Raw genomic sequence first — 12,456 nt, 5'->3', positions numbered from 1 at the left:
ATAGACTTCAAACGTTGGCTTTGATAATAGCTGGAGATCCCTCCTGAGAATATTTCCTGGCCAAAAGGCTCAACCAGGGTTTGAGCTTTCACAGGAACTCTCTCTGGGGTCAGATACGTCCCCTAAAGAAATCTATGAAGTGACGGTGAGCCCCTCCTCTGATTCCTGATGGGGCGTGGATCTCTAGGGAGCAGGAATGGAGGAGGAATAAGGCAAAGGTTCAGGATTTAGTTCTCATGGACACTACTTTAAATTCAGAGTTGCTCCACTAAACTCACTCCAGTATGCCAGTAGAAGAAAGCTCACAGAATGACTCCCCCTAGCGTGACCGGATGTCCCGATTTTTTGGTCTTTTTCTTATATAGGCTCCTATTACCCCCCACCCCCCGTCCTGATTTTTCACATTTGCTGTCTGGTCACCCTAACTCCCCCGCCCCCTTTTCCCCCCTTCTTGTTTTGTTTGATCACTTTGGGCCAAATTCTGCTCTTAGTTACACCAATAAAAACCCAGACAAATTCCACTGACGCAAATAGATTTACACCCGTGTAGCTGAGAGCGGAATTGGAGCTTTTATGGGACATGGAAAGTTTTTTAAACACAGCACGGGCAAAACATGCAGATAAATCAATCCCTGGTACATATCTGGGTACAAGATAGTCCTTTACTTCAGGCCCTTTGCAACCGGCTCCATTCTGTTGACTCGGCAGGCCGTGTTCCCATAAATATTGTGTAACAATACAAAATTTAAAGTCAGACATTTGCCAAACAGGTGTAACCCCCCCAGACCTCGGTACAATTTTTAAATCTCCTACCAGAAAACGTTTCCTTCTGTTGTTCCTGAGCCGCTGACAAATCAGCTGAGATGTTTAGCTTCAAAGGAATCTGCTTAGGGCTCAGTTGGCCTCAAATTCATTCCAAATTATATCCTCGTTTCAATAAATAATTCTTTTCCTTTCTCTCCTGCAACCCCCTTTTAATCGTCTGTTTTATTCCCCACCTGCTTGCAATCAGAAAATGACATAAAAGGAAAGGCTGAAAGCTCGGTCTGGCTGGAAACTAGGGTTTGAGAGCAAAGACACGGGTCAAGATCTCCAAAACCGGGTAAAGTTAACTGCTTAAATCCTCAGTTAGGTGTCTAAATAAGTAGCCTGATTTTCTGTGGTGTTGGACACTGAAGTCAGTAGAAGCTGCTGGATGCTCGGCATTTTCGAAAACCAGGCCACTTATTTAGCCGCCTAGAGGTGGAAGTAAATGGGAGTTAGGTGCCTAAATACCTTTGAGGATCCGGGCCTTGGAGCCTAACTTTAGGCAGCCATTTTGGAACATCTTGGCTACAGGCCTGTATGCTGGTTCCATTGCAATCAGTGGGGGTTTGACAGCATAGGAGAATTTACCCCAACGAAACCAGACTAAGCAGAGTATGATCTGAGCAAGAGGAGATAAGCACAAGTGTGGGGCCAGGAGGTACAAAGGAAGAAAAGGGTTGTCCTAAGGCATGGAGAGACTCATGCAGCAGCCTTTCACCAGTGTTTGTCAGCGGGAATGGGAAGGAGCCCATTTTAGGTCTAAAAATGTTTAAATGGATACGATGTTGCCAACTCTCACAATGTTATCACAAGTCTCACCCAGTTTGGTGGGTTTCTTAAAGCCCCAGCTCCTGGAGTCATGTGACTACATGACAATCCCTGCATTCTGTTTAAATATAGATATATATATTCTAGCCCTTTTGGTTGCAGAGAAAATCTTTAAAATGTAACCCTCAAAGGTTCCAGGAACAGAAGGCAAATAACAAGAACACCACATTTGTTGTCAACTCTCATGATTTTTAAGCCAATCGCTTGAGTTTGGGGGCATGACTCATGATTTTTGAACACTTTAGATAGATAGATAGATAGATAGAAGGGGTGTACAGGGGATAGATAGATAGATAGATAGATAGATAGATAGATAGATAGATAGATAGATAGATGGTACAATTTTTGTTTCAAGACCCAAAACAATGCAAATCTCACCCGGTATGGGCTTTGGTTACAACCTGGAAACTCAAGCCAAATTCACTTGTGCAATACCCTGGCCCCATTTTCAAGCCAACCCGAGTTAATTGATTGTTTGTCACTGAAAGTAGGTGACATCCCTAGGCACTCCGGAGTGACTTCTCCTGGCATTTGGGAGGATTGCTGAAATGCAGGGAGAGGCTGTTGTTGTTTTAATCCCAATAGCCTGTGTGAACTCCGGGATTTGCCAGGGCTCCCAGGTTCATCTCTCTTCTTTAACAGTCGCTATTCTGAAAATAGACTCATCGCCCATCCTCCACCCTGACCGCCCCCTCCCAAAAAACCCTCAGCCATAAACTGCATTGAGATGAGAGTTATGAAATCCCCCCCCCATGCATTCACAAACACTCTCCCCCGGTTTTAAGCCCCCCCTGGGATCTGCTAGGATTATACGGAGGAAGTTCACATTTTCTGGCTCCTGGGTATCTATTTTCAGCATAAAACAAACACAGCCAGCGCCTGTTTTCCCACCAGCATTCCACTGCCCGAGCACGAGCCTCCAAGCCCTGTGGCTCCCGGACTGGAAGGAAACACCATCAGGGAGTGAGTGAAGCGATAGGAAAAATCGGAAAGAGCTCCTAAGGCGACCCAAACAGCCCCTGAAGTATCTGGACTGAGCGTCCAGCCCTGCTGCATACAGAATAGTTAGGCGTTACATTGATCAGCACCTTTCATCTCGGCATGGCGGAACATTTTGCAGACGTTGGGCCTGATGCACGCACGACATGCTCTGTGCTGTCAGGGGCAGCCGTGGATACCTCCCGGGGGCTGGGTGGGGAGGGGGGAGAGCTGTGATCTTCTTCCAGGTGTGCTTTGCACTGCCAAGGCCTGTGACATGCAGCAGATTCCAGGGGCCGAGTCAAGCCCATTCATCAGGACTGCCAGCCCCCTCTCTTCTCCGCGAGGCATGTGACATTATACCCAGTAAACAACGGGCCTGAAAGGAAAGGAATGTGGCGGCCAAGAGATAAACCGTGGCCCCCTCACAGGCACCAGGCTGGTTCTGATTTCGCTGGCAGCGCCCGTGTAAATCGGTTGGAGCTCCGCTGCATTCCATGGTTTTACCCTGGTGTCTAAGGGACGGGGCTGAGAGTTGGAAGCGGCAGGTCCCATTTTTAAAGGGGGGGGATATCCCCGTTTTCCCCATTGGAAGCCCTGTGGCAGCCAGCCAGTCCTACCCAAGCAGTGCTGGGGCTGGGGTGAAAAGTCCCAGCGGAAGGGGAAGCCATGCAAAGCTCTTGATGCAGGTCTATAGACAAGGGGGCAAACTCGGCCCAGCTGCGACTGCTGCCGTCACGGGAGCTGCACCAGGGGTGAATTTGGCCCCTGGATACAGCGGCATGCAGACACGTCTCTGGCTGGAGAAGGGAGGCTGCACTAGCTGGGCTGGGAGGTTAGGGCCAGGAAACAGAAGGCTGGAGTCTCAGGGTACGTCTGCCTTGGAAGGTGTGATTCCCGGCTTGCATAGACGTATTGCCATTAGCTCTGCTCAATCCAACAGGCTAAAAATAGCCGTGGAGCCAGGGTAGCAGGGGCGGTAGCTCCGGCAGGCTGCCTGACGAGGTACCCAGGGGATCGGAGTGGGTTTGTACTCAGGTAGGGTTACCAGTTGGCCGGGAGCTCCCAGACATGACTGCTTTGTCAGTTGTCTGCGCTCCGGCCGGGTGGATTTTTGAAATGAGTCAAAGTCGGGGGGGGGGGAGGGGGGAGGTTTGCAGAGCAGATGTTGCAGTTCAGAAAGAGCCCTGATTGGTCCGCTTCCCCATTGGTCCCTGCCCTGCAGCTGATTGGTCCATTCCCCTCCAGCCCCAGCTCCCACACCGGGGAGAGGGCCCCGCAGGGAGGTGCTGATGATGGCTGGCGCTGGGTCCTGGGCATGGGCGGCACGTGAAGCGCTGGCTAGGGGAGGCTAGCCCCCAGCCCCGCCCCTTCCACCTGAGGCCCCGCCCCTTCCTCACCCCACCCCCCGCTGGAGCCCAGAGCCTCTCCCACCGCGGCCACTGGCCCCTGTCCCAGGCTAGCGCCCCCGGGCCCGGAGCGCCGGGAGGGCAGATGGCACAGCTACGGCACAGGGGAGCCACAGAGCGGGAAGCAGGGGGAGGGCCTGGAGGCGGAGCATGGGCGGGGCCACGCCTGGCTGTTTGGGGAGGCACAGCCTCCCCCAGCCTATGATACCCACAGTCCATGGTCCTGGGCTTGTGTCAGGGGCCCTGCCACCGTGACAGGGAGTGACACTGCCCCCTACACCTCCAGTGAGTACCCCCTACAGCACCTCCCAAATACCCCTCCCAGTACACACACACGCATCCCCCAGGTACCCCTCCCAGTACACACACAACCCCCTCCAGCAGCCTCATGTATCTGCTCCAGTACCCCTCCAGTACACACACACCCCGGGTACACCTCCCAGTACACACACACCCCTTCTGCACCCCCCAAATACCCACTCCAGCACCCCCGACTGTATCCCCTCCAGCTGTCCCCTCCCCCCCCAGTATCCTCTTTTTGGCACCTGAACTATGGTAACCGTACACTCGGGTGGCTAACCCGATCTGCTGCCCATGCTACCCTGCTGCACTGCTCTTTTCGGCCTGCCAGCTCAAGCGGGCCTAGCGCCTACCTGGGACTCACACCTTCCATCACGCCGCTCCTTAGCCTGGAACAGGGGTGCTGCAGCTAGGGGTGCCGGGGTGGCTTGAAGTGATTTCCATCGTATGCAGGGTTTGGGTTTTGCTCAATGGCTCTCAGCACCCCCCACTATACAAATTGTTCACTGGACAGGGGCAGTGTGGAGTGGGGGGCTTGAAGAAACCTTCGTGTTCCCCATATTCTGAGGCTGTACGGGGGCTGCCCAGCCTTTGGTCTATTTTAGCGCAGCCTCAGAGCTGCTCTAACTTGGGCTCTATATGGCCTCCTATGGGTCCTGGAAAGCAGCGGGTAGCCATAGTGCAGGGCACTCCAGCCACCTCCCTGAAGCACCCCTGACCTGCCCCCTACACGAGGGGCTGGGGGAAACAGGTCAGTTCAGAGCTTCTATGCCGGCTCTACCAGCCAGGGAGGCTCATTTTAAGGCCCCTTCGTGCTTAAGGCCCTTAGCGTAACTGAGACTCAGACCCAGCTTGTATGTAGACTCTAAAAGGAGGCCATTTCTGTAGCATGCCCACCTGTGTGGGCCCATCTCCTCCTTATGTCTGTCAGTGCCCCTCCCAGGTCAGCCGGAGGTGATTGCCCATGATCTGGAGCTAGGCATGCCACCACCACAGTGGTCCCAGGACAGCCCCCGGCCCGCTGGCCTGAGGGTGAAGCCAGGCTGCGTTCGTCTCCTCAGTCCGCGTCCGACGTCCCGGGACGTGGGGGCTCTGCAGCTCCGAGCCAGCCCTGGTTTGAATTAACGACGCGAGCGGCTGTTGCCGGCTCATGTTACCGTGTGCGATATGAGCTAGGTCTGTGCTCAGCCGTGCAAATCCTTCGAAATCTGAGCCCGCAGCAGCCTGCGGGCGAGTCGGGGGGGGAGGGAGAGCAGGAAATGGGGCGCGGGGAGTCCCCTTGTTTTAAACTCCTGGCTCCCGCCGACAAAATCCCCCTCTGATTTATGGCCTGTGACAAAGCTAGGGAGGAGGGAGCTACCCCAGGGATGACTTTGGCCCATCTCCCGCCTCCTGCAGGACCAGCTGCGGCTGCCGGCGCCAGGTGGGTGCGGTGCCGGGCCCCTGAAGGTGTTCAGCAGGGCGGGGGCCTCCTGATCTCTGTCTGGGCGCCAGCCCCGGGCTGCTCCTCATGCCAGCGTTTCGTGCTGGGGCAAGAAAGCAAAACAAGCGGATCCACCTCGCGGCGTGTCAGTGGGAGTCTGGGAAGCTGCCCAGGGCAGGCAGAAACCTAGCTGCTTTTCCTTTTATCTGCCGCGTCCTTCGGCTAAAGGCCAGCTGAATTCTGCACTGGCCACGGCTTCCTGGATAGCCCCCAGGGATCCCTTGATCTATCGCCCACTGACTGTGCTGTCTAGGCCAGGGTGCATGCAGCTCTCCGGCCTGCAGGCGTGGACGGCCATGGCCAGGTATAGATTAGCAAGGAGACATGCTGAGTGACACTAAAGTACTTCCTTAGTGTCCAGGAACTGCAACAGATCCAATGGGACCCAGAGAGAAAGGTCCCCTTTCGCCATGAATGGGGCACCTCTGCCAGTTCCGCCAGTGCTTCCCCCTCTGCCAAAACGCATCCCCTCCCCTCTCATCCAGGTTGATTTCAATGGACATTAGAAGCCTGAATACCTTTGAGGATCCGGGTCTAGGCTCTCTGTGCCTCCACTTCCCATCCATGCCGTGGGGATAACAGGCCGGCCCTGCCTCTCAGGAGGGGCGGGTGGTGATAAATACATAAACGATTGTGAGGTGCTCACTACGGGGGACAAATAAGTCCCATAGACTTGAAGGCCAGAAGGGACCATCACGATCACCGAGTCTGACCTACTGCCCATCGCAGGCCACAGAACCTCGCCCACCCACTCCTGTCACAGACCCCTAACCTTTGGATGAGTTCCCGAACTCCTCAAATCTTGAGTGAAAGACTTCAAGTTAGAGAGAATCCACCATTTACTTTCATTCAAACCAGCAACTGGCCCGTGCCGCACACTGCGGAGGAAGGCGAAAAAGCCCTGTTAGAGAGAGCCAGGTATCCTCAGCACGTGGGCGAGACTGCTGCCCCAAACAGCCAATAGTCTCCCCTCCTGGCTTTACATCCTCCTGGAGCAGGAGGGTGGTTCATGGGAGCCCCGTGTGCCCAGGATTCCCCAGGGAGGAAGAGAAGCTGCCCAAACCTAGACAGAGAGCTAGGAATGGACCCACTGAAGGACCGTTCCATCCGCTCGGGCAAGGTCCCCTCGGGGCCAGTGACTTGGAAGTCAGTGGAGCAATGCTGATGTACATCACGTGGTGATGTTGATCATCAGGGAGAGTTATGGTTAACAGCCCATAGGTATTTCGGGAGAGGAATTATTTAGGGTGGCCCAAGGACGGGGAAACTCAAGGTAAATGGGACGAAACCGAACATGGGTAATTGTAGACAAAATATCAGGGAATATTTTATGACAGTGAGATCTACCGTACTAGACTGGGAGATCTACCGTACTAGACTGGGAGATCTGCAGTATTAGACCAGTGAAAATGGTAGAAGCCTCATCTCTTAAGTCATTTAAAACTAGATTGTACAGAGAGCTGGGGAATATACTAAGGGAACAATCTACTGACGGCGTAAAGCAGGGGAGGAGAGACCAGAGTAGGTGATCTAACGGGTCTTTTCCATCTTTCATTTCTGATTGCTCGTAAGTTATTTTCTAACTGGAGAGATGCTGTCGCCACACCAGTGTCTACTGTCCTAGCTGTACTTTTGAGCTAAAATTCGCCCCTGTGCAAGGAGTCAGCACCACTAAGCACTATGGACCAGTAGGGTTTGAGTGGACTTGTGCTGGCCCTCTGCAGAAGGCTGAATTTTACCCTTGGTTATTTGTATGCACCTACATCTAGAAAATAAAGACCGGATTTGCCTGTGTGAACTAAGCCAGAGGCTCATGCACGACTATTGTCTTTAGGAGCCAGAAAAGCCTCAAAGTTGAGACCTTCCGTAAATATAATTATTAATGGGACATTTTTGCTGCAAAACTGCACCTTTTATTTTTAGGCCTGACCTTTTATCCCTCTCTCTTTCTATTCCTGGGATGTTTAATTACCAGAGTTTTCTGACCTGGCTCATTTTGAATTGTTTTTCTTCTCGATGACCTTTAATGATTCCCAGCAACTCGTGCTGACTGCGAGCGAAAGTGGTCCAAGTCCAGGGAGCTCTCGGGGTTGTTTTTGGTGGCACCAGCCCAGGCGAGGAGGTTGACTTGTGCTCTCTGCTCTGGACACGCTAATCCAGTAAGGAGCCGAAAAGGGAAACAGATTGTTTGCTTGATCTGGGGAGCGCTTTGTGTTTTCAAAGAGCCGTATTAGAGAGATCAGCCCTGCCAGGGGACTCACGCCCTGAGTCTATCTGGCATGGGTATTCACCTCTCCAAGTTGTGCTCCTCAGCGGTATCGGCCTAATGCCTCAGAAAGCCACTCCCCACGCTACATCCCTGCCTTCAGAATCCCCACCTTAGCCCCAGATTTCCTTGGATTTCCCAGTCTGCCCGTCTCCGTCTTTTGTCTTATATTTAGACTGTAAGCTCTGTGGGGCAGGGACCCTCCTTTCCTTCTGTGTTTGTGCAGCGCCTAGCACAGCGGGGCCTGGGCCATGACTGAATGAAGAAGAATATTCAGAGTGAGATTCCTCACTCTCCGTTCTCACCAGGCCTATTGGCATTTCAATCAGCTAACACTACCGCAGCTGTGAGGGTCCCCAGGCCGTCTGCAGCCACCACACGGCAGCTTGCTGAAGCCAGCAGGAAGCATGGGCCGGTGGACCCTACCTCACCACAGACACCACCCACAACGCTCCTGATTGGAGGAGACGTCCGGCCTCTCCGATTGGCTCAGATGCACTATTTAAGCCTGAAGAAGGCACGGACGTTCTCCGAGCAACTAGGTAGATGTCTGGCTGGCTGCTACATTGGACTCTGCCTTCTTGCGTGATGCTTGAGTGCTGCCTTGTTCCAGATCCCTGCTTCTATACCCCACCCCTGGCTACTGACTCGGGCTCCACCCCTTGGCTTGGTTCTTGACTCTGGCTCTGTCTCCCGGCTCAGGTCCCTGGCTCCTGACTCCAACTCTGACCAATAGGTCTTACCGCCCACATCCCAGTCCATGACAGCAGCCCTGAGGTGATCCTGCAAGGTGCTGAGCAGCACGAGCCCAGCAAAATATCTCATGCCAGTAACCCCATTGGTTTACCTCCACCATCCCCCTAACATCCGACCATGCACACAGCATGGGGACTAGGCACACAGCAGAGGCAATGAGTGTGAAAGACTGATCAATAACCTGTGGCTTATCTTCACTCCTTATCGTCAAAGCACACTCCGTGGCCTGGGCCCAGGATCTCCAAAAGATCATCTAAAGCTCCAGCGCGAAGACAGTGGTCAACAACTACGCTCCTCTGGCATAATGGACTTTATCCCGCCTGGAGTAAAGCTCATCAGTACAGGAGACAGACCCTTCTCCAGGGGCGATCCGAGACTGTGGAATGAGCTCCCCAAGAATTAAGAACCATCACAAACCTCACCCCCTTCCCTTCCAAGTGCAAGATGCATGTCTTTGCCCTGCCTTCTCTAATATAAACACATAGCAACGGGTATATTTATTAATTACCAAGACACTGTACTGCACACGCCTCTCCTCCTGGGGAGAGGATAAGAGAACAAACAATGCGTGACAGATGTTAGTCAGGTTGCTTAATGTACTAGTGGAAGTGCTGGATATGATGGTGATCAGTATGGTAGAGAAGAGAAGAGAGGAGAATGTTGACTGTAACAGATGTAGTTCCAGCGAATAAGGGGAAGAGTGGATCTAATCTCTCTCTGGAGTCCATCAGCAGCTCTGGAATTGCCTATCTTAGATACTTCCCTGGCCCCATCACCACAGCATGAGCTCCATGCCATCTCTAACGTATTTATCTTCACAAAGCCTACAAGGCAGGGCTTTGCTGTTAGCTTCAGGGTACAGATGGGGACCTGAGGCACCAGAGGGTACATCTACACTGCAAAAAAACACCCATGGCTGTGAGCCTCAGAGCCTGGCTCTATGCACTTGGGCTCATGCTACGGTGCTAAAAATAGCCATGTAGACATTCCTGTTCATATTTTGAGACCCAACCCCTCGGGCTCTGGCCTGGGACCTGAGACACGCTGCCACAGAGGTAGACGTACCCAGAGAGACTCAATGGACACCAATAGGCATTAGGTGCCTAAATACCTTTAAAAAGCAGGGTCTCAAACCCATGTTTCCTGAGCAATAGGCTACTGCTCTAACCACCAGACCAGACCAGACCAGCCTCCCCCCGTTGGTCTTGACTAGCATGGTGAAGGGCTCAGCATAAGAACCTTCCCGGACAGGTTTCTGTGGGGTGGTGGAGTCCTTCCTCCGACAGGCCCAGCGTTGTCCCCAAGGCCTGGGATTCTGCCGTAACCATCTGTAGGTGGCAGGCCCGGGAGTGCTGCATAGACAGCTCCATTTCTTAGAGCAGCCAGAGAAGGGGGCCGATCGCTTCCCCCCATGCCTGAACCGCCGCCAGCAGCGGTTACTGTACACGGAAAAGGGACACCAGCCCAGTTCTGCCTCCCTGCCTGAGATGGAGCCTGCCAGCGAGGCCAGGTCCCAGGACAGAGCAATGAACGGCAAAGGAAGGTGTTAGCCTTGCTTGAAAATCACGTGGGTCCTGGTCTGGGGCGTTGCCCAGGGATGTGGACATTGGCGCTGGGGCCTGGAGCCATTTCCAAAGCAGCAGGATGTTAATCCCCTTCCCACTCCTCATGCAGCAAGCCAGGGGAGCAAAGCAGGAACTGGCCGCAGCAGCGAGTGTGAGGAGAGACAGCTGGCCGGGCTGCTGGCAGAGCATAATTGCTTAGATCTCTAACATTTGTGCTGCTAATTACTGCCAGGTCAGACCCCAGGTCTGGATTTTGCAACTGCCACCTGCTAGCAGCTCTTACCGGAAGTTACTGCTCTGCAGGGCCGAAGAGTCAGGCCCCCTCATCCACCCCTTATCACAGTGGAGGAGCTGTGTCCCGTACTCTGGGCTCCCCGGCCCCTCATTGCCCCTTGTCGCAGGGGAAGATTTGTGTCCCATACTTGGAGGAAGGAGAAAAATAATTAGTAACATGTCCCATCTTCCTAGGATCTTACAGTCGTCTAAATAAGCTACGCTCACAGCCATGCCCATCCAGGCAATGAGATAAATGTCCCCATGTTATTGTCCCCACGTTAAGGATGGGGAGGAAGGATGGTCCCATGATTAGGTCACTAGCTGGGGACAGAGAAAGACTGTTTCAATGCCCTGCTCTGCCACAGGCTTCCTGTGTGACCTTGGGCGAGACACATAGCCACTCTAGGCCTCAGTTTCCTCATCTGTAAAATGGAGATAATAGCACAGGCCCACCTCACAGGGGTGTTGTGAGGATAAATGCAGTGAGGTGCTCAGATACTGTGGTTCTGGAAGGCATATGAGTACCTCTGATAAATAAATGGAGAAACGGAGGGTATTTCTACATTGGAGTATGGGGGGGGGGGGTAATCTCCAGCTCAGGCAGACACAGCAGCATGCTATAAATACCCTTGTAGCCAAGTGGCAGGAATGGGCTAGCTGCTCCAAGGACAATCTCCTCTGAAATCCTAGATATGTACTAGGGGCAGCTAACCCATAAAGCCATGGCTACGCTGCTGGCTGGGATGATTTAGTTGGTGTTAGTCCTGCTTTGAGCAGGGGATTGGACTAGATGACCTCCTGAGGTCTCTTCCAACCCTAATCTTCCATGATTCTATGATTTGTAGTGCACGAGCTCAATCAGAACTAGCGTGGGTATGTCTACCCATGCTGGAAATTACACCTCTAGCTCCAGTGTAGACATATCCCCCTGTTTGAGAGGGTAAGGGATTTGCCCAAGGCCACAGAGGGAGTCAGTAGCAGAGCCAGGGATCTCATTTTATATTAAGGCTCCATCGTTTGTGAGCAAACCCAACAGATCAATAGGCTGCTTCTTACTGACATTTTTCTAATGAAGATTTTTCCCAGTGAAATGTGGGGTTTCCCCCAAATCTACATTTTCTCCAGGAAAATGCCCATGCCGACGCCATGTTCCAATTCTTCGGGGGGCCAATTCAAAACGAAGCGTTTCATTTCGAAAACGTCGACGTGCCGGAACTCAGCGTTCCGCCTGGGTCAACGCACCGCAGCATGGCTGGTGCCGACATTTCCCAATCGCAACCTTTTGGGGGACTTTTCGCTCCAGGAACATTTTCCATCTTTTGACCTTTTGTCCCGTTACAGGACAAAACCCAGGGTTGAAATGTAGGAGTTTCCTGTGGGACAGAAATTCCAGTCTTCGAACAGCTACTTACTACCGGGGCCGATAACCTTCTATAACGCCTTCTCCCGAGCTGCTTATCACCATACAACATGTACTGCTCCTGTCTGCAACATGTATAAACCATCTGTAAATGGATCTTTAATATAAAGCACGTCTGACTACGTGTAGAACTCAATGCTCCACAGTTATTCTCCCAGCTTTCCTCGGCATACAGAGAGCACTGGGGAGGTCACCTTCCAATCACTGCCTGGCTTTACCAGTGTAAGTAAAGTTTCCCAGTTGGATCTCTAAGGCAGGGGCTCAGATGCTACGGACATGGGAGACACACAGGTAGAAAGACAGACAGACAGAATTTTCTGCAACACCTGTGCATTAAAGTTGCCACCCTAACATGTCCAGCTCTTAGC

This window comes from Terrapene carolina, unplaced genomic scaffold (assembly GCF_002925995.2).
Source record: "Terrapene carolina triunguis isolate 2854851 unplaced genomic scaffold, T_m_triunguis-2.0 Scaffold68, whole genome shotgun sequence".
NCBI lineage: Eukaryota > Metazoa > Chordata > Testudines > Emydidae > Terrapene > Terrapene triunguis.
This window is presented reverse-complemented; position numbering follows the sequence as displayed.